The sequence below is a fragment of the Schistocerca piceifrons genome, chromosome 8 (genome assembly GCF_021461385.2).
Source record: "Schistocerca piceifrons isolate TAMUIC-IGC-003096 chromosome 8, iqSchPice1.1, whole genome shotgun sequence".
Classification (NCBI taxonomy): domain Eukaryota; kingdom Metazoa; phylum Arthropoda; class Insecta; order Orthoptera; family Acrididae; genus Schistocerca; species Schistocerca piceifrons.
Genome location: NC_060145.1, coordinates 395,027,218 through 395,054,178, shown reverse-complemented (window position 1 = coordinate 395,054,178; position 26,961 = coordinate 395,027,218).

Genomic DNA, 26,961 nt, shown 5'->3' with positions numbered 1-26,961 from the left:
CATCGGTGTAAATAAATGAGGCTTCCGTCATTTGTGCACATAGAGCAGCAAATGCCCGACGGTAAACAAGTGTAGGGGTACCATCCTTGGGAAATTGACATAGGTCTCTGAGCAAGTCGATCCGGGGACGGAGCCAAGGCGGTGCTGTACCCCAAGTTGTCAAGAAGGTTTTAGGAAAGCGGAAGGAAAGAGAATGGAGCAGTTGACGGAAGCGGACTCCCGGGGGTAGTAGGGAGGAGGAGTGGCCTGCATACCCGACATCAAAGGAGGCGTCGAAAAAAAGGTCATGGGCTGGATTAGCATAACGACTCAGAAGGACTGCCCGCCGATTGGATAGCGGAGGTTCAGCAGTCTCAGCATAAAGGCTTTCCACAGGGCTGGTGTAAAAGGCTCCAGACACTAAACGTAATCCACGGTGGTGGATAGAGTCGAGACGCCGAAGAATAGACGGCCGAGCAGAGGAGTAGACCATGCTTCCATAATCCAATTTCGAGCGCACTAAGGCGCGATAGAGGCGGAGAAGGACCACTCGGTCCGCTCCCCAAGAGGTGCCATTCAGGACACGGAGGGTGTTAAGGGAACGCAGACAGCGAGCCGAAAGATAGGAAACGTGGGAGGACCAGCACAGTTTTCTGTCCAACATAAGACCCAAGAATTTAGCGACGTCGGAAAACGGAAGGTTGACAGGACCTAGATGTAAGGAGGGCGGAAGAAACTCCTTACGTCGCCAAAAATTAACACAAACGGTCTTACTGGGTGAGAAACGGAAGCCGGTTTCGATGCTCCACGAGTGGAGGCGATCGAGACATCCTTGAAGACGTCTTTCAAGAAGGCTTGTCCGTTGAGAGCTGTAGTAGATCGCAAAATCGTCCACAAAGAGGGAGCCCGAGACATCAGGAAGGAGACAATCCATAATTGGATTAATGGCGATGGCAAACAGTACAACACTCAGCACGGAGCCCTGGGGTACCCCGTTTTCTTGGGAGAAAGTACGGGAGAGAGTAGTGTTCACCCGCACCCTAAATGTGCGCTCTGCCATAAATTCGCGAAGAAAAAGGGGCAGCCGGCCTCGAAAGCCCCAAGAGAACAGTGTGCGGAGGATGCCTGTCCTCCAACAGGTATCGTATGCTCTCTCCAGATCAAAAAATATTGCTACCGTTTGGCGTTTCCGGAGGAAATTGTTCATGATATAGGTGGAGAGAGCAACAAGATGGTCAACGGCAGAACGATGCTGTCGGAATCCGCATTGGGCTGGTGTTAGAAAACTGTGGGATTCCAGCCACCAAGCTAAACGGTAATTCACCATACGCTCCAAAACCTTACAGACACTACTCGTGAGAGAAATGGGGCGATAGCTAGAGGGGAGATGTTTGTCCTTTCCAGGTTTCGGAACGGGAACGACAATAGCTTCCCGCCATCGCCTGGGAAAGGTACTGTCGGTCCAAATTCGATTATAAAGGCGAAGGAGGTAACGCAGGCTATGGGTTGATAAATGCAGCAACATTTGGACATGGATACCATCCGGTCCTGGGGCGGAGGAGCGAGAAGAAGAGAGTGCATGTTGGAGTTCGCGCATGGAGAAAACAGTATTGTAGCTTTCGCGATTTTGAGAGGAGAAAGCAAGATGTCGCACTTCCGCTGCACGTTTCTTCGGGAGAAACGCTGGCGGGTAATTTGAAGAGCTCGAAATCTCAGCAAAGTGCTGACCCAATGAGTTAGAAATTGCGACGGGGTCCACTAAGGTATCATGCGCGACAGTGAGCCCAGAGACCGGGGAGAAACTAGACGCGCCTGAGAACCGTCGAAGCCGACTCCAAACTTCTGAGGAGGGAGTGAAGGTGTTAAATGAGCTAATAAAGAATTGCCAGCTTGCCTTCTTGCTATCGCGGATGACGCGACGGCATCGCGCACGAAGCTGCTTATATCGGATACAGTTGGCCAAAGTTGGATGGTGACGGAAAATGCGAAGAGCACGTCGCCGCTCACGGATTGCGTCACGGCATGCCTCGTTCCACCAAGGAACTGGGGGGCCCCGGGGCAATTCGGAGGTGCGTGGTATTGACCGTTCCGCAGCTGTGAGAATAACGTCGGTAAAATGTGTGACCTCATCGTCGACGCTGGGAAAGCGACGGTCATCGAATGTCGCTAGAGACGAAAAAAGTGTCCAATCGGCTTGGGCAAACTTCCAGCGTCGCGAGCGCATATTTGGCAGTTGAGGCTGCAGTCGAAGAACACATGGAAAGTGGTCACTCGAGTGTGTATCATCAAGGGCGAACCATTCGAAGCGCCGAGCTAGCGGAACAGTACCGACCGCAAGGTCCAAATGAGATAAATTTGCCGTGGAGGCAGACAAAAATGTGGGGACCCCAGTGTTGAGGCAGACTAGATCCGCTTGGTGGAAGACGTCTAGCAATAGTGAGCCACGTGGACAAGGATGTGGAGATCCCCAAAGCGGGTCGTGGGGAATTGAAGTCCCCAACCAGCAAATAGGGGGGTGGAAGCTGATCAAGAAGATGAAGGAGATCAGCTCGTGCCAGTGGTGTAGACGATGGAATGTATACCGTACATAGAGAGAACGTGTATCCAGAAAGCGAAAGACGGACGGCGACAGCTTGGAAGGAACTGTTTAAGGGGATTGGGTGATAATGGAGAGTATTATGGAGCAGAATCATGAGTCCTCCATGGGCTGGAGTGCCTTCAACAGAGGGGAGGTCATATCGGACGGACTGAAAATGAGGGAGAACAAAGCGGTCATGGGGACGCAGCTTTGTTTCCTGAAGACAGAAGATGACCGGCGAGTATTATCGTAAGAGGATCGACAATTCATCCCGATTGGCGCGAATGCCGCGGATATTCCAGTGGATAATGGACATAGGGTGAACAGAAAATGGAGAAACGTGACCAAGGGTGCTGTCAACTCAACGACTGCTCAGAGCTTGCGACCAACAGCATGGAATGGCATTCAGTCGAAGGCAGAAGATCCTGCCACCAACGATCGGCCAGTTGACCGGCCACCAGCAGTGCGCCTCGGCGACACAGAAGATGGCCGAGGGCGATTTCCGCCAGGTGGTGCTGTAGTTGGGACACGCCTTGGCGGAGAAGGAGAGGAACTGTGTTTCTTCGTAGCCTTCTTGGAGGTATGATGTTTAGATGAAGGAGGAACCGATGGTTGTGAAGTTGCAGTACGTAAAAACTCTTCACGAGAATGCTCTTTTTTCGAAGACTTGGCGTCTGACTTTTGGGCTCGAGATTTAGCAGAACCCGACGAAGGGTGAGCCATAGAGTGGGCAGGCGAAAGTGGTGAGGTTGAACGGGCGATCTTTGCGCTGGCCGATCTGACGACCGTGGTACTAAATGTGAGGTCGCAAGTCTGCGTGGCCGCCTCCTTTGTTGGCCGAGGAGAAGCAAGGACAGTGCTGTATTTTCCTTTCTGAGGCACAGTGGGCTGTCGACTGGCGAGTAACTTTCGAGCAGCAAAGGTCGACACCTTTTCCTTCACTCTTATTTCCTGGATCAGCTTTTCATCCTTAAAAACGGGGCAATCTCGAGAGGAAGCAGCGTGGTCACCCATACAGTTGATGCAGTGAGGGGATGGAGGTGGACAAGCACCCTCATGGGCATCCTTGCCACACGTAACACATTTCGCCGGATTGGAACAGGACTGGCTGGTGTGATTGAACCGCTGACATCGATAGCAACGCGTAGGGTTTGGGACATAAGGGCGAACGGAAATTATCTCATAGCCTGCTTTGATTTTTGATGGGAGTTGAACTTTGTCAAATGTCAAGAAGACAGTGTGGGTTGGAATGATGTTCGAGTCAACCCTTTTCATAACCCGATGAACAGCGGTGACACCCTGGTCAGACAGGTAGTGCTGAATTTCTTCGTCAGACAATCCATCGAGGGAGCATGTATAAACGACTCCACGCGAGGAATTTAAGGTACGGTGCGGTTCCACCCGGACAGGGAAGGTGTGGAGCAGAGAAGTACGCAGCAATTTTTGAGCCTGGAGGGCACTGTGTGTTTCTAACAACAGGGTACCATTCCGTAATCTGGAACAAGACTTTACAGGACCCGCAATTGCGTCGACACCTTTCTGAATAATGAAAAGGTTGACCGTGGAAAAGTCGTGACCTTCGTCAGACCGAGAAACAACAAGGAACTGTGGCAACGATGGAAGAACCGTCTGTGGCTGAGACTCAGTGAACTTACGTTTGTGAGCAGACATAGTGGAAGGTGAGGAAACCATTGCAGAAGAATCCCCCATGATTACCGGCGTCTCCGATGGCGCGCTCCTCCCTTGTGGGGGCCCTCACCGAGGGCACACCCGCCTTAGGTGATTGTTCACACCTCAGGTCACACCTCCCGACAAACGGACGGAGGGACCAATCGGCACTTTCGGAAGGTATCAGCTCGGGTAATCACCCCTCCCTGGGCCTGGCCGTTACCAGGGGGTACGTACGTGTCCTACCTGTCTACCCGGGGCGGGGAATTACGCGTTACCCCGTCACCGGCTACGCATGGAAGTGCGTGGGTCGGCCTTCAGACACGCACAGGGAGGAAAAAAGAGAAAGGGAAAGGAAAGAAGAGGGGGTCTCAAACGCCGCAGCGGAGAAAAGGGCAAGGAGAAGAGGGAAGGAAAAGAGGGAGGGAAAAGAGAAGGACAGAGGAAGGACGAGGACTTGCAAGTGTAAAAGCAAGGAATTTGGAACAGTTTCGAGCGTCCGTCTCCGGACGTAGGCACAAACCATACTCCCAGAGGGGGAGAAAGGGAAGGAAAGAGACAGAGGTGAGGGGGGGGGGGGGGCGAAGATGGGGGACGGGGAGGGATGCGGAAAGGGAAGGGAAGGTATGCAGCCCGGAAAGGAAGGAGGGCCACATCAGCTCGGGGTCCCGTGCTCGCTACGCACGTGTCCACAAAAGAGTTGTGGACCCCCTGGGAGGCTTCGTGCAGTTGACGATAACCCTAATGACAGCGTCAGAGAAGTTGCTGCTGTACAAGGTAACACTGACCACGTCACTATATGGAGAGCGCTACGGGAGAACCAGTTGTTTCCGTACCATGTACAGCGTGTGCAGGCACTATCAGCAGCTGATTGGCCTCCACGGGTACACTTCTGCGAATGGTTCATCCAACAATGTCAATCCTCATTTCAGTGCAAATGTTCTCTTTACGGATGAGACTTCATTCCAACATGATAAAATTGTAACTTTTCAATCAACATGTGTGGGCTGACGAGAATCCGCACGCAATTGTGCAATCACGTCATCAACACAGAGGATCCATGGCCTCCACGCTCTCCTGACCTCAACCCTCTTGCCTTTCATTTATGGGGGCATTTGAAAGCTCTTATCTACGCAACCCCGGTAACAAATGTGGAGACTCTTCGTGCTCGTATTGTGGACGGCTGTGATACAATACGCCATTCTCCAGGGCTGCATCAGCGCATCAGGGATTCCATGCGACAGAGGGCGGATGCATGTATCCTCGCTAACGGAGGACATTTTGAACATTTCCTGTAACAAAGTGTTTGAAGTCACGCTGGTACGTTCTGTTGCTGTGCGTTTTCATTCCATGATTAATGTGATTTGAAGAGAAGTAATAAAATGAGCTCTAAGATGGAAAGTAAGCGTTTCCGGACACATGTCCACATAACATATTTTCTTTCTTTGTGTGTGAAGAATGTTTCCTGAAAGTTTGGCCGTACCTTTTTGTAACACCCTGTATAACCTCACAAGAAAAAAATCAGCAGTTATTAGGTCTGGTGAACCCAGGGTACCGTAAATTAAAAATGTTTCGCGTTTTTAGCGTAATGGGGAGCTGCTCCATCCTGATGGAACCACATTCGTCACCTAGTTTCGAAATCAACATCTTCCATTAGCTCCAACAAATCATCGCGGAGAAGCAGTAATTAAGATTCCCCAGTAACATTTCGATCAAAAAAAATACGGTCCTATCAATTAACCGTTTAAAATTCCACACCAGACCATTAACGACCATTTGAGTTGATTGTCAACGGGTCTGTGCCAATGTGGATTGACACGGGACCAATAATAACAATCATGACGATTTAATTCACCATTATTTTTGAATGTGGCTTCATTGGTGAACGTAACGTATCTAAAAAATCATTGTCACCTCTTATCATTTCCAAGACCCATTGGCAGAAATCCAAGCGTATTTGCACATCTTTTGGCATTAATGCCTTTGTCACTGTGATATGATGCGCATTGTATTTATGTGCCTTCAAAATCCTCGAAACAGTTGATTTCGGTATTCCAGTTTCTCTCTGAATCGCACGACTACTAATTTTGGGATCCAGTTGAACACAGGCGAGAACGGTAAGGGTACGAGCGTAATTTTCATTGTATTCGCGATGACGAGGTGGATGGTGCATGTATCCATTTCGAGCTCGTTGAGTGCAATTTCGAATAATGTTTTCGCTTGGTTGTCGTCTGTTCGGGAAACGATCCGCATAGAATTGCGCAGCTGCAGCGTAATTGTTATGGCATTCACCGAAAATTAACATCATGTCAACAATCACTGTAGGAGGATAGTGAGCCATGTTTCGCTAAAAAAAAAAAAATTACTTTCGTCAGTTGATGTTTACGGTTCACAATATGAAAGTGAACTGACGTCTGATCGCATTGCACCTATCTTTATACTGAGCCATAGTTCGCAGTTTGGCCACGGTAGCGACACAGTCGGGTGAGTAATGCAATTCTGAAGAGTTACCTAACGAGACTTTAATACCATTCCGCCTCTCCTCATCGAAAACTGTGGCGGGTAGGGTACATTTTGTTAAAAAAATAGCTTAATTTGGCGTAATAAATGAACTGGTGCACATTTTGTATCGAGTTGTGCGTCCAACTAGGATAATTCTAAATAAATCGGAGTTCTTCCCCAGTTTTAATGTTTCTCGATTTCAGGGCCACCTGTCAATGGTTTAAAAATGTTTCAGACAAAACGTGATTACTTTTTTATGGAGAATACGAATCTACAATAAAAAATGAGGGTTTCCACTTAAGATTTAAAGTTGCCCCCCGCCCCACCCAAGGGGATGGGGGCTGTGGGTCACGCGTAATATCATTTGCTGTCCCCTTTGGGCTTACGAATTTGTCTTATCCACTATTTGTACCCGGTGTAGTAGTTTTCGAGATAATCTCATCCGAAACATCAGATGGAGGAGGAGGAAATTAGTGTTTAACGTCCCGTCGACAACGAGGTCATTAGAGACGGAGCACAAGCTCGGATTAGGGAAGGATGGGAAAGGAAATCGGCCGTGCCCTTTCAAAGGAACCATGACGGCATTTGCCTGAAGTGATATAGGAAAATCACGGAAAACCTAAATCAAGATGGCCGGACGTGGGATTGAACCGTCGTCCATCCGAATAAACATCAGATGGACGACCCTGTATATACACATATCTCCAGGATCTCCTCCCAAACCCCTGGGTCGATTTCAACCAAATTTGGCACAAGCACCAGACCTCGTGAATGTCAGCACTGTCGGGTTTATAACTTCTTAACTCCTATAGGAGCAGAGATAAAGGCAGAAAAGTGTTTTTAAAGATTATGGAACATAGACTGCCCTGCATTAGAGGTAAGTTGTGTGGGAACAGTGTCTACCTACCAAATCAACCTGCTTTGCAGGGCAGCATACACGTCAGGGACAGTAAACGATTTTCCAAGGCCCAACATTTAGGCTGCTCTGCATGACAGCCATATTGTGATGGAATAGTAGCGATCTAATTTATCGATCTGCTCTGCATAGCGCTTTGTATGGCAGGGGCAAATAAATGATTTTCAAGCCCCTTGAACTTGCCCTGCATGAAAGGTATGTTGTGGGAGTAGTGGCCAGGTGGAAAAGGAAGAGGATAAGGAAAGAGAGAGGGTGACGAATATATGGTAGAGATAGTGGAGAGAAGCTATGAGAGGGAGTGGAGAAAATGAACAAAGAGAGGGGAAGGATGAGATAAAGGGACAGAGAGTGGGGAGGAGGAGATAGACAGAGTTGGGAAGAAGTGGTGGGCATACAGAGGTAGGAAGATTCTGTATGTCCATCTTTTCAGGTGGATGCAGAGGGGAAGAGGGAGGTGTGCTCAATATGTGCGTTTAACATATTCATGGGCGAAGCCACAAGGAAAAGGCTAGTACATACATAATGATTTTTATAAATTTGTAGAGGAACAGAAGATGAAGAGGAGAGAAAAGTTGAAACCTGATGTTGGCACCTCTACTCCTCCCAAACGGTAACAAGGAAACCTCTGAGTTAATAGTCCCCATCCAATGGCTGGGTCACCATCAACAGTGTCACATGCTCCCATTTATGCAACACAACAGAGGGGTAAGTAATCTAACTCAAGACACTTGAGGGAATTCCGGTGACCAAGAACTACACAGCACCACGTCTTCTCCCCAACAAAAGTAAAATGAGATTAATGAGATGTAGCTGAATTAAATCAAGCGATGCTAAGGGTTTCAAATTAGTAAATGTAACACTAAATGAAGATGATTGCTGCTATTTGGGCTGCAAGACAACTGATGATGGAAGAAGCACAGTGGTTATAAAATGCACACTTGCAACAGCAAGAAAAGTATGACGGTGTGCTGAAAATAATGGCTCCGAATTTTTTATTCTGTTCCCAATAAAGATCGAGGTATCACATGTCATGCATATTACTTGGCCGTCTTTCCCACTTCGCTGACACAAATTGCAACCCTCTTCCTCAAGGGGGCTCGGAATTGAAGCATGTAAAATGGCTGTGTGTAACGTAATTACGTCGGTGCATCGGAAACAGCTTGCTGCACTCGAGTTTCTTACCACAGAAAATTTGCTTGTAACTGAAACAGACATGAAGTACCCTCTCCTTTAGCATAACAATGCCCGACCACACACGAGTCCTGTGACATCTGCAACAATCCGATGTCTATCATCAATCATCCTCCATACAGTTCCAGCTTGGCATAATCCGATTTTCATCTATTTCGAACATTAAAAGAACACATTCGAGGACTTTGCTTTGATAGTGATAATGCAGTGCATGCAGAGGTGAGGTTGTGGCGACATCAATGAAGTCAAACATTCTACAGTGGAGGTATCAATCAACTGGTCTCTCGCTATGAGAAGCGTGTTCGTCGCCAGGGTGACAGTATACTGAACTAAATATGTAGAAATGAAAAATGAAGTGATGGGATGTTAATAAAGTTCGTTTTAAGAGTTTTCACATGAGAATGTAGAGGCATTACTTTTCATTAAACCCAGATATTTCTGTGAAAAGGAAATTTGCTAATAGCGTAACCCTTCTAAACGTACTTTTCTGGAGTGTAGCCTGTTACAGAAGTGAAACACAGATGATAAACGTTATATCTAAGAAGAGAAAAGATTTTTGAAATGTTACAAAAGAATACTGAAGATAAGAGGGTAAATCGAATAAATAATGAGAAGGCGCTGAATTGAATTGGGAAAGAAACCAAATTTATAGCATGACCTGACAAAAATAATGAATCAGATCATGAGAGATATCAAGGAATCGTCAGTCTGGTGATTGAGGGAAGTATTTACGGTAACGATTTCAGAGGGTAAACAAGGTTTGAGTACAGTAAGCAGTTTCAAATGGATAAAGGTTGAATTATTCATACAGAGATGAAGAAGGGTTGTAGCTATAACACCATTATGTAAATAAACCAACTGTTCCAGTAATTTCGCGAGAATGCTTATAAATTGATTTAATTCATTAAATATAAGAAATAAGCCTCTAATCTGTCTTACTTGATAATATTAATGGTTGTTGCACTCTGAATGCAAACGTGATTAAAGGCAAGTTTCGCATATCCTGTGACATATGAAGATGGCGAGTGATGCAGCAATTTCTGAAGCTTATCCAGTATGGTGACATTATGTAATTCGTCGTTAAAACTGTTTTTGGAAGCTAAATGACTAATGGATTGCTGTAATACAGCAGTTTCTGGAAATGCAATCTATGCAGAGCAGTTATAGTGCGGTGTTCAGATGTAATGGAGACTAAATACTCACAGACACTCATTTCCATTCATACGAGTATAAGACTGCGCACTCAGTTTACATTTAAGGAAATGGCTGACCGTTTGTTGATTATTAATCACAATTAAATATAGAATAACTTCCTGAATATATGTATCACACCATAAGCCTACCGTGTAGGTGTTACTTTTAAACGTTAAAACCTGATATCTAACAATCTTTTCTCAGTTTACACAAGTTTAGCACACAGATAATTATGAATGTCCCTTAATATAAGTTCTTGCACTTCTAGTACATCCTGCCACCAACCAGGAGAAACTAGTGACAAAAGAAGCTTATTGTGTTGTGATTGATACGTCACTCGATGCAGCTTCGAAACTCAATAGCAGTCAACAAATGATCGTATTTCGTTGTTTTCATATTATAACCTGCGTGTTATGATAGTATGCCGTTTCAAGGCAACATCACATTGACGATTTATCACAAACACGTTCCTCTTGGTACTTGCTGTTGTAACTGAATATCAGTTAATGAAACATCAGCAATAAAAGTGTTCAGATGATCTCATCTTGAGCGACACTGTTGAATATCGTGTTTGTCCACAATGAACTAGTGTTAGAGACTTAGAGTCTAAAGCTGTACGTTCGTATCCTCTTATGTTCTACTCGTTTTTTTTTTCTTCTTCTTCACCTTTGCGTTTGTATCAGATTCAGGGGCTCTCTTACTAATGTAACACTGGTATAGTCTGGAATATTCGATGTTATTCACATATAAGAGCAGTCTGTCTCAGGAGTGGGGTTGTTTGATTTTGTGATTTCAATGTGATTAAAAAACGAAAGTTTGAATATCTGTGAAACGATGAAACGAACAGTAATGAGATTTTTGTGTGTGTGTGTGTGTGTGTGTGTGTGTGTGTGTGTGTGTGTGTGTGTGTGTGTGTGTGTTTTGAGGTTTGAGGTTTTCGGGCGCTAAACAGCGTGGTCATCAGCGCCCAAACGCATAGAAACAGGAACACATGCGGTGAAGGGACGAAGACGGACAGTGAACAAGCAGAACGGCTAAAAGACACAGACCTGACGCAGTTACAAATCGTCACATACAGAGGCAAAACAAGAGGAGAAGGAACGCACTAAAAAGAAAGGAAACAAGGAAAAGAGAACAGAAATCGAAGTGAAATAAGTAAGTAATCGTGACTGGCGGACCTCTTACCTAAAACCTGGGTGAGCCAGTCACCCAGCAGCACATTAAAATCCTCTCCCTAAAATCCGAGGCAACAAATTGGACAGGACACAAAACCGTAAGACCTTAACCACAGTCGTTGCGTCGTCTTGAAAAATAGAGGACAAATCCGGTGGCAAGGAAACCACCGCCCTCTGGTCAGAGTATAAAGGACAGTCAAGTAAAATGTGGCGGACAGTAATCTGGACGCCACAAGCACTGCAGATTGGGAGGGGAGGGGGAGGGGGGGATCCTCCCGACGGAGTAAAAAACCATGCGTTAAGGGACTGTGCCCGATGCGGAGGCGAGTGAGGAGAACATCCCGCCTGCATGACTGGTAGGACGTGTGCCATGGCCGCGTGGTGGCCTTGACCAAACGCAGCTTATTTTCATCGACTGATAGCCACTCCTCTTCCCATTGACGCATAACACGAAAACGCAAAAGGGAGGTAACAGCATGGAGGGGGACGGCACATTCAACAACGTGAGGGAGGGAACATGCATCTTTGGCAGTCACATCCGCCAGTTCGTTTCCCCTAATACCCACGTGCCCCGGCACCCATCAGAAAGAAACCTCCTTCCCCTGTCATTGCAGGTGGAGTAGGGCGTCATGGATGTTCTGGACGACCGTATCCGATGGGTACAAGTGTTGCATGGTCTGAAGGACACTCAGGGAGTCAGAACAGATGAGAAACAAGACTGGGAACACATCTCATCTGCTTCAATGCCCGCAAGATCGCAAACGATTCGGCATCAAAGATGGTAAACGCCGCAGGAAGCCGTAACTTGACTCGATCAGGGAAAACAACAGCCCAACCAACATAGTCCCCCTGTTTAGAGCCATCCGTAAATACTGGTACATGGTCAGGATGCTGGTTTAAAATATCGTAAAATAAGGAGGTAAAAACAAACGCAGGAGTGCAGCTCCTCCGGTACTCTGACAAGTCTGGGCCTCTGGTGCAACCAAGGAGGCAGGCGGGTAAAACCCTGGAGCTGGGGTGCCACACGCTCCACACCAAGGGACTCAAGCAAATGCTTGGCACGAATCCCAAATGGTCTCGTTGCCCTGGGACGACTGGAAAAAGAGACGTTCCATTGGCGGTCGGGCAACAGTAGGGTACGCAGGGGAGGTAGAACAGGCAAGGAATTGACACACCCGTCGTACCATGAGGAGTTTCCGCCGGATGGCGAGCGGCGGTTCCCCTGCCTCAGCACACAGGCTGGAGATGGGACTGGTACGGAAGGCACCAGTGGCCAGCCTGATACCCTCATGGTGTACTGCGTCAAAAATCTTCAGATACGAAGGCCTCGCTGACCTATACACGGTGCATCCATAGTCAAGACGTGACCGGACGAAAGCCCTATAAAACTGCAGCAGACGCGCCCGATCTGCTCCCCAGGACCGATGGCTCAGACACTTCAAAATATTCAGTGCCTTCAGGGCCCGCACATTGAAGTCTTTAAGGTGCGGCAACCACGACAACTTTGAATCAAAAGTGAGGCCCAGGAACCTCACAGTGTCTCTAAAAGGAGGAATGGTGTCCCTCAGACGCAATTCAGGGGAGGTAAAAGCACGTTGAGAACGATTAAAATGAACACATCCACATTTGTCTGCAGAAAAGGTAAAACCCGTCTTCGCAGTCCATGCCTCTAATCGCTTTATCGTAAGCTACAGCTGCCGACTAGCAGTGACAAGACTGGAGGAAGAACAGAAAACAGCAAAATCGTCCACAAACAAGGAGCACTGGGCCGGACTCCGGATAGTGGACGTGGTACTGCTAAAGGCGACGGCAAACAGGGTGATACTTAAAACGCTTCCCTGAGGAACACCATCCTCCTGCACGTACAAATCAGATAGCACATTACCGACCCGATATCGAAAGAGGCGGCGGGAAAGAAAGGACGAGATTTGTATTGTTGCTTGTCACAGACATGTAGCTCTTTCTTCTATAAACATGTTATGATTTCCAAGGTTCCACTCACACATGGGAGAAGTGGTGTCACTCGACTGCTGTTGAATTTGGTGGTCGCATCGAGCGACACATCATTTTGACGTAACTTCACAGTAAGATTCTCTTGACACTGGCTTCTGTCGCCACCAGCTAGGAAAACAAAACGTGTTCACCATCTCTCTACTCGCTATCCTTCAACGTTTACATTAATTTCTTTGAGAATAGTACTTACAGATTAGAAATCCTACACATGCTGTAATTTATATAAAAGTTCTCGTGTGTCATATAATACAGACCGCATAAATGTAAGAAGGAAATAAACATTAAGCAATTAACAGAAGAAATTCCGTTACAGTTTCCACAGGGTAGACGAGCGTGCAGAGCTGCAATAAAGTAGTGTCCTGACTAAAACCACAACAAGAACACTTGCAAATGGCTATTCTACATACATTACTCCTTGAGCAACAAGCGCTGATAACCTTGCCGTTGAGCGCCGATAACCTCCTCCTGGAACAACAGAGACCCTTATGTTGGTACGACTGGCCGCAAGCGTAGTGCTCCTCCTTGTCAGTGGCCCACACCCGTTGACCCCTGGCGAGTTTTCTCCTCTCCCTGGAGAAGGCGAGTACTTAGGCTCGGTCCGCAGCTTACGTGCCCTGGTTGGGACAGCTACTCAATAACGTGCCCCGCCGGTACCGTATCGGCGCCCGCATCTGTTCACTCGCTGCCACGCGACCCGGCAGCCATTTGCTACCTACGAGGACTGGCTACACCAATATGAACACGCTGCAGAGGCGTGCAAGCAAGGTACACCAGCTACGTACTGAAAAATATATTTAATACATAAAATGCGGAAACGTGAAGGAGCGGAACCAACTGTAGTGCTCACAAATACACTAACGGAAAAAAATCCCAGCACCAAGGAGGAGTTGCGCGAGCTGAGCGAAGTTTGGTAGGCGCGTTTCTTCATCTGAAAGACGTCTATTCAGAGTTCGCGCCGATCGCATAAGAGTGACGCTAGTAGCGCCGCTGTGGGGATGGAAATCATGTTTCCTTTAAAGGGAGGTTTACTATCCTTTGGTTCAAAAAATCGATTTTTTAAAAATTGCTTTTTTGGATCCATGAAAGTGTTTAGAATCCATCCCTGAAACAGTTTTTCCAAATACGGAACGGAAATGTTTGTTATTCGCGGTTATACAAAAAATGCACCTGCCTAAAATCGGCCTTTTTCACGACCTGGTTTTCTTTCGTAGGACGAGTTATTGTACCGGCGCTTGGGAGGAAACACACAAAATTCAAATGAAAGTTTGAACGCGTGTGTTTGGAAGTTAGCCCCCAAGCATTTGCATTCTGGTGCGAAGACTGGACATAGCGACTTTCCTAGCAGTGAACAACTTCAGCGAAGGGCATTCAGCAATTCTGAAGACCATGACAACGATGGACGTCACCATGGGACCCTATTCGACGTAGTTCGCCAAGCATTCGGACGACCACCGGATTCAAGCGGCCGAAAACCGCTTGTCACCGGCCGTACGAGCGGCTCTGGAGCAACGCAGGATGACGCAGATCGAGCAGAACGCCCTCTGTGAGGGAGAGGAAGGACTAGTTCATGGACACGGAATAGCAGATTGAACGTACGTTGCATAATATTGCATTTATACGTAGTCAAAACTTAAAACTCGTTTTTCTTTAAGTGACTTTTTTTAATCACGCGGTATGGTAACTTCAAATCTACTGAACCGATATTCAGGATTCCTTGTTCCCGACGAAGCTAACTAAATTGTCTAGGAGTAGTACCACTTTTATTCCGATACATCAACTATAAATATTTTTACTTGGCCGACGAAGTCGAAAAATCGATGAAAAAACACTATTTTTTTTCAAATGGCCGCCATTTTTTTCCTATGGTCCAAATAACTTAAGCGAGGTACAACTCCTAGAGAATCTTAAATATACTTCGCTAACGTCAACTCAATTTTGATTTCAGACGAGCCGGCTGACCTGTGGCATACCGCGCGTGGAGGTCTACATCGAAATTTTGTTTCGTTCCGACGGTACTTCCGCCTTTGCTCTTCCACATTTCTGGTCGAAAAATTCCAGTATGTAGAGGAAATATCATTAAACATTTCGACGAAATTTGGCATTGATATCTATAACACATCCCGAGAAAAAAAATTCTCAAAGAACATGCTTTTTTCGGGCCAAAGATAGTAAAGCTCCCCTTAAATACGTAGTGTAGCGGTCGTGAGAGTTAATTATCTTTATGATTGGACGTGATGAGTTGATGACAGTTAATATTGCCTTTAAGACAACGAAGACGCCATTATAAACAGCTCACTGGCTTTGAACGAGGTTGTATAATAGGGCTACGAGGAGCTGCAAGTTCCTCCTGCGATGTTACAGAAAGGCTTGGTAGGGATGTAGCCATTTTCCTTGACTTTTGGCAGCGGTGGTGACAGGAAGGTACGGCCACAAGAAAACCAGGACGGCCTCCTGACACAACCGAGAGGGAAGACTATCAATGAAATTCGCCAACAGCCGTATAGTTGTGATGTTGTTTCATTTTATTTTGACTACCAGTCTTTGTATTCCACTGTGCCATCTTCTGGTCTCTGCATAATACAAGAGTATACTTGTAGTGTGTATTAGGGTGTACTAAGCAAGCTTTTCAGAAAATGACGGGTAATCATAAAAGCACTTAGACCTACAAAATGAAAGTAGTGGCGTGAAAAAAATTCTCTGTGTACAGCCATCATAATAGAATAAAACATACATACATACATATTTGTTGGTCCTGAAACTATTTAAAATCACAGATTTAAGAGAACATGCAAAAACATTAAAAAGATCAGAACTAGACAGAATACAATCAGGACCTATGCCGAATAAAGCTTTTCAATTTTTTAACTATAAAACCCTATATAATTCTTACAGGTGAAGAAACCCCTAGTACATATGAGAGCATATCCTCGAAGTAAAATGTCACACTGTAATGTACGAAGTACAAAAAAATTGTTCAAATGGCTCTGAACACTATGGGACTTAACATCTGAGGTCATCAGTCCCCTAGAACTTAGAACTACTGAAACCTAACCAACCGAAGGACAGCACACACACCCTTGCCCGAGGCAGGATTCGAACTTGCGACCGTAGCGGCCGCTCGGCTCCAGACTGAAGCGCCTAGAACCGCTCGGCCACAGTACGAAGTACAATAATATGCATATTTACAGCATAGGTACCATCACAACTCATGATATAATTAGTTTGATGGCATCATAAATGCAGTTTGACGCAAAACCCAACGGCAGACGACATCTTAAGAGAAAAACGAAATGCAAAGAGCACGCTAAGAAAATTCACAAATATCTGGTGCACCTATGCTATACTACAATTCGAAATAAAAACATATGCTTTGGTGTCCTTTATATCGCTTAACAGGTCGACACTACCACGGTGAACAAACCAATCAGGATCTCAACTTCTACTTAACTAAGGGGAGTCCAAGTTCTCAGCCGTAGTATTTCCCTGCGAGTATAAGGCACTACCCTAACGACCTATCTATAAAATGACGAACCCATTTAAATAGCAATAGACACATAGGAAGATGTCGCGATAGGTAATGCGGGTACGGAAAAGCTACAAAATAGGCGAATGTGCGAAGAACATAACGTCGAAGTTTAAGTCCACTAAATAAGTAACGTACTTTAACAAAAAGTGGGACCGAATGTGCGCGAGAAAGAGTTTATTAACTGGAATCATAATATATAGTATTCGTGGAGTGAAAAATACTACTCAGAGCATGACCAGTAACTGAGTAGCCCAAGGTAATGAAAGAAAGTGTTAATCAAAGTACAAATATGCACCGAGTCTCAAGCTGACATCAAAGTCCATAAAGACGAAAGCACGTTATCTAGTAAGATCATCATAGCACTCCTGTAAGGAGAAATAGAGGACAACGCTGATACTCTAATGTTACTCATAAGATGCAGGCAGGAAGTACTGAATTCCTACAAATGAACTGTGGAATGTGTCAATTTGGGTCTAAAATGTAACTAGCTAAAGAGTGATATGCTGAAAGTAGATAACACCAAATCACACCGTACGGAACCAGTAAAAAAAACTCCATTCTCCTAAGTATAAAAACAGCGTACAAGACAAAAAACGGAAAACACCGTCAATACTGAAAACGTGCTGCATACCAACAGATTAGACTGCTATAAAGCAAGATACAAGGAGTTGCGGAAACAACCAAGATCTACGAGCTAATCGAATTCCCTCAATAAAGTGACTTATTGTATGCCACACCCAAACAAATCAGTGTGTTACAGTAAAGTTACAACAGGTAAATTCAGACTAAGAATCGTAGACAACAAAATTACAGGCGAAGAAAAACGTAGATTGTCGGAAACAATGATAAAACATATAGAGACTTAAATTAACGCAGAAGAATATAAATTTAGGTCAACAAAAGTTACAATCCAAAGGAACCACCAAAGCAACAACACGAAATTTACTACAATAAGTCCCAGAAATGACATATGAAGTCCCAGAAATGACATATGAAGTCTAGACACTAATGTGCCAAACTAGTCATAGGTTATTCTACCCAAACGAAATAGATCGATGACATAGTTATGACAGAGGACGCCCCAAAGGAATGCATAATACACTACTGGCCACTAAAATTGCCACACCACGAAGAAATGCAGATGATAAACGGGTATTCATTGCAAAATATATTATACTAGGACTGGCATGTGATTACATTTTCACGCAGTTTGGGTGCATAGATCCTGAGAAATCAGTACCCAGAACAACCACCTCTGGCCATAATAACGGCCTTGATACACCTGGGCATTGAGTCAAACAGAGCTCGGATGGCGTGTACAGGTACAGCTGCCCATGCAGCTTCAACACGATAACACAGTTCATCAAGAGTAGTGACTCGCGCATTGTGACGAGCCAGTTGCTCAGCCACCATTGACCAGACGTTTTCAATTGGTGAGAGATCTGGAGAATGTGCTGGCCAGGGCAGCGTTCGAACATTTTCTGTATCCAGAAACACCCGTACAGGACCTGCAACATGCGGTCGTGCATTATCCCGCTCAAATGTAGGGTTTCGCAGGGATCGAATGAAGGGTAGAGCCACGGGTCGTAACACATCTGAAATGTAACGTCCACTGTTCAAAGTGCCGTCAATGCGAACAAGAGGTGACCGAGACGTGTAACCAATGGCACCCCATACCACCACGCCAGGTGACACGCCAGTATGGCGATGATGAATACACGCATCCAATGTGCGTTCACCGCCATGTCACCAAACACGGATGCGACCATTATATGATGCTGTAAACAGAACCTGGATTCATTCGAAAAAATGACGTTTTGCCATTCGTGCACCCAGGTTCGTCTTTGAGTACACCATCGCAGGCGCTCCTGACTGTGATGCAGCGTCAAGGGTAGCCGCAGCCATGGTCTCCGAGCTGATAGTCCATGATGCTGCAAACGTCGTCGAACTGTTCGTGATTATGGTTGTTGTCTTGCAAACGTCCCCACCTGTTGACTCAGGGATCGAGACGTGGCTGCAACCAAGCGGATAAGATGCCTGTCATCTCGACTGCTAGTGATACGAGGCCATTGGGATCTAGCACGGCGTTCCGTATTACCCTCCTGAACCCACCGATTCCATATTCTGCTAACAGTCATTGGATCTCGACCAACGCGAGCAGTAATTTCGCGATACGATAAACCACAATCGCGATAGGGTACAATTCGACCTTTACCAAAGTCGGAAACGTGATGGTAGGCATTTCTCCCCCTTACACGAGGCATCACCACAACGTTTCACCAGGCAACGCCGGTCAACTGCTGTTTGTGTATGAGAAATCGGTTGGAAACTTTCCTCAACACGTTGGTGTCGCCACCGGCGCCAACATTGTGTGAATGCTCTGAAAAGCTAATCATTTGCATATCATAGCATCTTCTTCCTGTCGGTTAAATTTCGCGTCTCTAGTATGTCATCTTCGTGGTGCAGCAATTTTAATTGCCAGTAGTGTATAATGAGCAGCTAACAAACTACATATCTCGCTCACAGAACCGACTATACCACGGCAAAACTGCTAAACTCCTAATATCGGCAAAAATGAACCGTCAAAGAAATGACAGAATCCTAAACAATGACAGCAAGCTAGGTATTCACAGCGAAAACCTTCACACCAAGCGCCTTGTTAAGTCAAATTATTCTCTTAAATGGCAAATACTTACACAAAACAGTCCCGCTAGACTAATGATAGAAACACTCTGACAGAGACTATCATGTGAAGGACAAACTGGGTTGTACTTAAAAAGGTCCTCATATGTTCACCAATAAATGTAAAATTCAATGCAACAACCTATTCAATCTCAGGTCAAGACCACTGCAACACAGGAAATCCAATGTTTCTAACTAAACCGTAATTTATTGTTCCAATTATGCAATAAAAGGGACACAAAAGTGCTCCACTGTTACTGAAACTGAATCGTGATATGTAAACAATCACGAGACTGTGGCAACACCTACTGTTTATACCTAAAATTATGAAGGACAACTAGCATTAACTCCTCTGCTGTCACCTAATCCCATTTAATAGGAGCTAAAACATCAGTGTTAAAAAGTACCACATCCAAATGGACTCAATACTGTGAAGGGAAGTGCTCGATCTTTATTTATTTATTGTTCCGTGGGACAAAATTAAGGAGAACCATGGTCATGGAACGAGTCAATACATGAAATTATAACACGATATTAGAAACAGATAAAATGAAATATAAAAAACATTCAGGTGACAAGTCGTAAGTTTAAATAAAGAAAATCAACAATGTAACACTGGAATTTGCTAAATTTTTTAGCTCTTCCAGGAGCTCCTCGACAGAATAGAAGGAGTGAGCCATGAGGAAACTCTTCAGTTTAGACTTAAGAGTTTGGGATGCTGCTAAGATTGAGTTCTTGTGGTAGCTTATTGAAAATGGATGCAGCAGAATACTGCACTCCTTTCTCCACAAGAGTCGAGGAAGTGCATTCCACACGCAGATTTGATTTCTGCCTAGTATTAACTGAGTGAAAGCTGCCAACTCTTGGGAATAGGCTAATATTGCTAACAACAAACGACATTAAAGAAAATACATACTGTGAGGGCAATGTCAGAATTCCCAGACTATTGAATAGGAGTCGACAAGAGGTTCTCGAACTTACACCACATAGCTCGAACAGCCCGTTTTTGAGCCAAAAATACCCTTTTTGAATCAGAAGAATTACCCCAAAAAATACCATACGACATAAGAGTATGAAAATATGCGAAGTAGACTACTTTTCGTGTTGAAGTGTCACTTATATCAGATACTGTCCTAATGGTAAATAAAGCAGCATTTAGTTTCTGAACAAGATCCTGAACATAGGCTTTCCACAACAGCTTACTATCTATCCGAACGCCTAGGAACTTGAACTGTTCCGTCTCGCTTATAATATGAACATTCTGCCTGATCAAAATATCGGTTCTTGTTGGATTGTGAGTTAGAAACTGCAAAAACTGAGTCTTACTGTGATTTAGCATCAAATTATTTTCCGCAAGCCACTCTTTCAATATTACACACAAGATCCTTCACTACCAAGCTGGTGTCATCAGCAAACAGAAATATTTTTGAATCAGCTGTAATACTAGAAGGCATATCATTTATATAAATAAGAAACAGTAATGGCCCCAGCACCGATCCTTGGGGAACGTCCCACTTAACAGTGCCCCATTGGGACTGAACATCACTACCACTCTCAATATTGGGAATAATTACCTTCTGCTTTCTGTTCTTAAAGTAAGAGGCGAACCAATTGTAAGCTACTCCTCTTACTCTATAATGGTCCAACTTCTGCAGTAATATTTTGTGGTCAACACAGTCAACCAAACAGAACATTTGACAGCAGATTATGTGAATTTAAATGCTCCAGTAACCTTGTATATACAACCTTCTCGATAACTTTAGCAAACACCGATGGCATAGAAATAGGTATATAATTGTCAACATTATCCCTGTCTCCCTTTTTATAAAGTGGCTTCACTACCGAGTACTTTAATCGGTCAGGAAACCGACCACTCCTAAAGGAAAAGTTACAGATATGGCTAGGTACTGGGCTAACATACATAGAACAATACTTCAGTATTCTGCTAGATACCCTGTCATATCCATGAGAGTTCTTGGTCTTTAGTGATTTAATTATTAACTCAATCTCCCTCTTGTCAGTATCATGGAGGAGCATTTCATTTCAGGTAACAGTCTCGGAACACTTTTTTCTAAGAGCGCTATATGATTCCCTGTTGGGACTAGGTTTCTATTTAGTTCACCTGCTATATTCAGAAAGTGATTATTAAATACTGTACATATATGCGACTTATCAGTAACACGGGCATTCCCACTACGCACTGATTCTATATCCTCAACCTGTCTCTGCAGACCAGCCACTTCCTTTACGACTGACCATATGGTTTTAATTTTATCCTGAGACTTAGCTATTCTGTCTGCATACCACATACTTTTTGCCTTCCTACTAACATTTTTAAGCACCTTACAATACTGTTTGTAATGGGCGGCTGCATTTAGATTTTGACTGTTTCTAACGTTTTGATATAATTGCCACTTTGTTCTACAAGATATTCTTATCCCTCTAGTCAGCCACCCAGGCTGCCTCTTTGCGCTAGTAACCTGTTTTAAACGTTCTAACGGAAAGCAACTTTCAAATGGCACGAGAGAAGTCTTGAGAAAAGCATTATATTTATCGTCTACTGTATCAGCGCCATAAACATCTTGCCACTCTTGTTCCTTTATAAGGTTTACAAAGGTCTCTACAGCAACTGGATCAGCTTTCCTAAACAGCTGATGACTATATTTAACACGTGTTGCAGCACAAAAAACTTTTAGAGTTAAAATTTGTGCATCATGATCTGAACAAAAATGTTGTGTATGGTTGTTCTACTGTTCCCTTGCACTCTCGTTGGAAAGAATACGGTTTGCATAAGATTATGTGAATTAAAGAGGTCTACCAGCATCCTCTTCCTTGCACAATCACTTATACAATTAATATTGAAGTCACCACATGTAACTAACTTTTTGTATTTCCTATGAAGTTAACCAAGAACCTCCTCCAGCTTTAGCAAAAAATTTGTGAAATCGGAGTCTGGGGATCTATAAATAACAACAGTTAGAAGTTTAGCTCCATTAAATTTAACCACACCTGCACAACATTCTAACACCTTTTCAGTTCAGTACTTTGAAACATCAATTGACCCAAATGGGATGCCGTTTTTCACATACATGGCTACTCACCCACACCGCAAAGAGTTCCTCGAAAAGCTGCCAGCCAACCTGTATCCTGGTAAAAGAAGCCTCTGAATTATCTCCTTATTTAAGAAGTGTTCAGATGTACCAATAATTTCGGAGTCAACATCTATAAGCAGTTTACTAACTTTATCTCTAATGCCTTGTATATTCTGATGAAATATACTAATTCCCTCATTACTCGGATACCTAAGCTTTGTCAAAAGTGGTACCTTTGTTAGAGAGACTTCCCTTAAGCAGGAATACCTATCAGCTGACTTCAATCTAAAAAAGGTGCAGCTCTAACACCCACTACTGCAGGAATTTTCCCATGAGTGATCCCACCACCCCCACCTATGCTGTCACCTACAAGCTTTGCCAACCTCCCCTTCCCATACCTGTTGAGGTGCAGGCCATGTCTAGTGAAACCCCGTCCTGCTGATAGGCTCCACCGACACCACTGAAATCTGACCCATGCTTTCTGTCATCAGCGCACCCCCAAGTCATGTTATTACGCCTGACGGCTGTATTAAGATGAGACCGATCGTGACGCTGAAACAGTTCCACGAAATGCACATTCGTGTTGCCAGTCTGAGTGGCTATCTTTTCCAGGTCACCATCTATGTCATACTCCCCATCCCTATCAATACTATAACCAGCCCCACCCCCAATCACTACCTGATCCTCATTAGTAAAATCCATACATAACCCCCCTATGTTGACAGTCACCTGAGCCAATCCTGCATTAGGCTTCACAATGCTGGTGACCTGGTACTCACTCCTCAGCACTTCCTGCAACTGCTGGCCTACACCTCTGCCTTAAGAACTACCTAACAGCAGAACCTTCTTCTTCCTCTTCGACTTTGCAACTGTTCTAGCCACCGTAACTACTGAGGTCTGCTGCATACTTCCTACATCTACAGCTACTAGAGATTCCTCTCCACTAGACTGACAGTTGGTCATATCTATTGTAAACACCAATAGTAAAACTATCTGAAAATCTTCTTCTCCTAGCAGATCTCTTGCCAACAGCCAACTCCCATTCCCCAACCTTCTCCCTCCTCATCCTATCTAGCTCCTCCTGTGCGTTTTTCAACTGCACCTGAAGGGCACAGATCTTACGCTCCTGCTCCTCTATCAACTTTCTCTTGCTACATAACCTGCAGTGGAAATACGGAAGCGTCCGATCCCGCCCGTCTGCTTTGACCCATGACGTCACAAATATGGCGGAAACAAAAACAAACACACACACTTTCCACAAGAAGCCTAATGACACTAACGGGAAATGGGGTGTTTTGGGTGGGGGGCAAACTAAATATAAACAAATTTAGAAGCCTTGCGTAGCTAGAACGTGTAAGTGAAGACAGCCATGCATGAATACCCACCCACCTCCCCAGGGGTCGTAACACCTGCAACCCATAGAAGATAAAGATGCTTCAGTAGCTGATTAGTGTTTTTTGTTTCTTTTTTAAAAAAATCTCACGGGATAGAACGAACTGATCAGAAAGATAAATATAATAAACTAAAACAGAAATTGGAGGAAACAGATAATTAAAATAATTAAATTAATTTTAAAAAAATCTCACGAGATAGAACGAACAGATCAGAAAAGTAAATAAAATAAGATAAAACGGAACTGGAGACAGCCACACTCAAACCAAACTCCGCGCCGTCATGACGTCACACACGACAACACCCTTACGTCACGGGTCAATGCCGACGCGTGGGATCGGACGCTTCCGTCGACCCCCTGCAGTTCCAGGAGAGGATCTCACCAGAATGCCCACTGGCTTCCCCACTGCATTCCCCCAAGTGAAAATACTTCGAACAAGTTTCACACCACAATCCACTACTCACGAACCTACGGCAAGGCCCACACTTCTCACTCATGGTAAAATTTTACTTTTCTATGTTCCGCTACTGCAATAAGATGTTAAAAACCTGACTACAATAATCACAAATTTACTCTACAAGGGAAGTAACTACTATTATTAACAGTATTAATAAACAACAAATGTGAATACAACAAAAGACTAATACAGAAAGAGAATCAAACGTCTAATGACACAGTAACGAAGCTGAAAACAGTTCCCAAAAGGTTCTTCTGAAATTATTTCACCAGAAAACACAAAAAACACCGGTTGAAGACTACTAAAGTTCCTAAATGAACCACTATACACAAACAATTAATTAGTACTCAGCTTTCGACGCGCCGCTACAGCTGCAACTGGTCAGCGCGGAATGTAAACAGAGGTAAGAGGTTACGTTGCTCGATCCGAAACACACACAAATATCAGGTCACAACACAAGAAAGGCAGAGGTGAATGAAGAAACCACTAATAAGTCACTTATATAGTAAATATTATCACAAAAACCGTTAAAATATGTATCTGAAACCTAAAAATATATAAAAACTATGAGAGCGATCTCACACAGTCACTCGCTTATGACGTCACACCAAAGACCCTTAATGTTAATACTACGTCACATATAATAAAATCGGTAGGGAACTGAATCACTAGAAATACAGTAACCATTCTGCTAAAGGATATCAAGTTACACTTCATAAAGGAATCGCTCTCTGTCAGGTCGTATGTAACAATAAAATAAGTACGAAACCTCAACCCAGCCATAATACGTCAGAGAAGCAACATTGGTACAAATCTAATAAAATAACCCCTCTCTCCAATTATTCATACCAAGAACTACAATAGAGCGTAAACTGCTCACCATATGCATCTCTCAAAAATAAATCATATTTTTATACAGTGCCATATATTCGTAGATGTCGTGAATTCAAAACCTAAAAACTGAAAGCAGTCAAACCTAAAATAAAATTCAAGATGAACATTGCACTAGTACCTGCTGAATGCCAAAATACGGTATTCCAAGTGCTCCATTCGAAGACTTGATTGCAACTGAATACACCTGCATTCCAAGAACGTGGTCGAAGCTAGTCCCACCGACTCAAAAAATAAAAAAGACCCGTCAGTGGCAAAGATCGATACATCATTAAATTGTAGACGTGTGACATGAAATTCACGTACACACGTTAGTCCCAAATTATAGCCTCCAAAGATCAAATACGTAGGAAACGTTTGTCCTACAGAAAAATTGGAGATCCAGAAGGAAACCACGTAATCTCCTTTCCAGATTCCGCAATAAATCCACAACAGGTTGCGAAAAATTTTGAGAAAGAACTTATTCTTTGATTCAGTTTGCTCATTTAAAAGATTCCCGTGTTCTGTCTGCGAATGAACATAGATATCCATGTTTTCAGAAACATCCATCGTCCCACCTTTATCAGTAACGTGTAATATCTCTCGATTGTCATTAATACCAACGATCTTGTGTTTTGTCGTTCGCAGGTGTTCCTTAAAGTAAAATGATTGATGGTATGCAGAGCTGTGTGCTCTCGAAATCTTTCTTTGAAAGTTCTACCGTTTTACCCAAGATACATTACATCACAGTCGTTGCATTTAATTTTGTAGATCCCAGAACTCAAAAAAGGATCGATTGAATGAGTAATTGCCTTGACTAACGTATTTTTACTAGTAAAACCAACTTCAGTGTTGATTTTACGCAATGCTTGTTCAACTTTATAAGAAATAGGACCTATAAAATCCATGCTTGAGTATACTTTTTTACTGGTTTCAGTATGAGTGAGAGTAATTTAAGGCAGAAAATTACATTTTTTCTAACAATCGTATCACAAATTAACTCATTAATCTCAGGTTAGTAACCATTGTTCACCTCCATATCCCATAGTATATTCTTTCCCTTTCCAATTTCTACATCTTCTAAGGGGATATTACTAAGCCAGCTGACAAGACCATAGAAGGAGGAGGCTTTGTACTTGTTGAAATGCGTGGAATCCGTGGGTATAATAACATCTGAAGTTGTGGGCTTTCTGAAAATAGCAGAACTATGCCTGCCACTCTAATTCCTCGGGGAAATGTCGAGGAAATCAGTTTTATAATTAACCTGGTGCTCATACCTGAACGCTATTGCTCGGTAAAGGTTGTTGAATATTCTTAAGGTTTTATCAAGGCCACCATTCTCCTTTTTGTATAACGTAATCGTATCATCTACATAACGGTAATAGTATAAAACTATGTCGTGCAACTCAGGGTACTGCGCAAAGGCCGATACCTTGGTGTGGTTAAGAAAAATATTGGATAATGCCCCTGACAAACAACATTCCATAGCTAATCGGTCCTGTAGTTGAAAAATTTCACCATTGATGTGACAGTAATTATAAGAGAAAACTAATTCAAGTAATTGTAGAAATTCTTCAATTTCTCCTACAGCCAATCGTTTAAATCTAACGAAATTGTTCTTGACAAGGCCAATGATTTCCATAACAGGCACATTAGTGTACAAGTTAGTCACATCTACAGATATCTATTTGTAGCCAACCGGGATTTTATTTCTTTTATCTTATG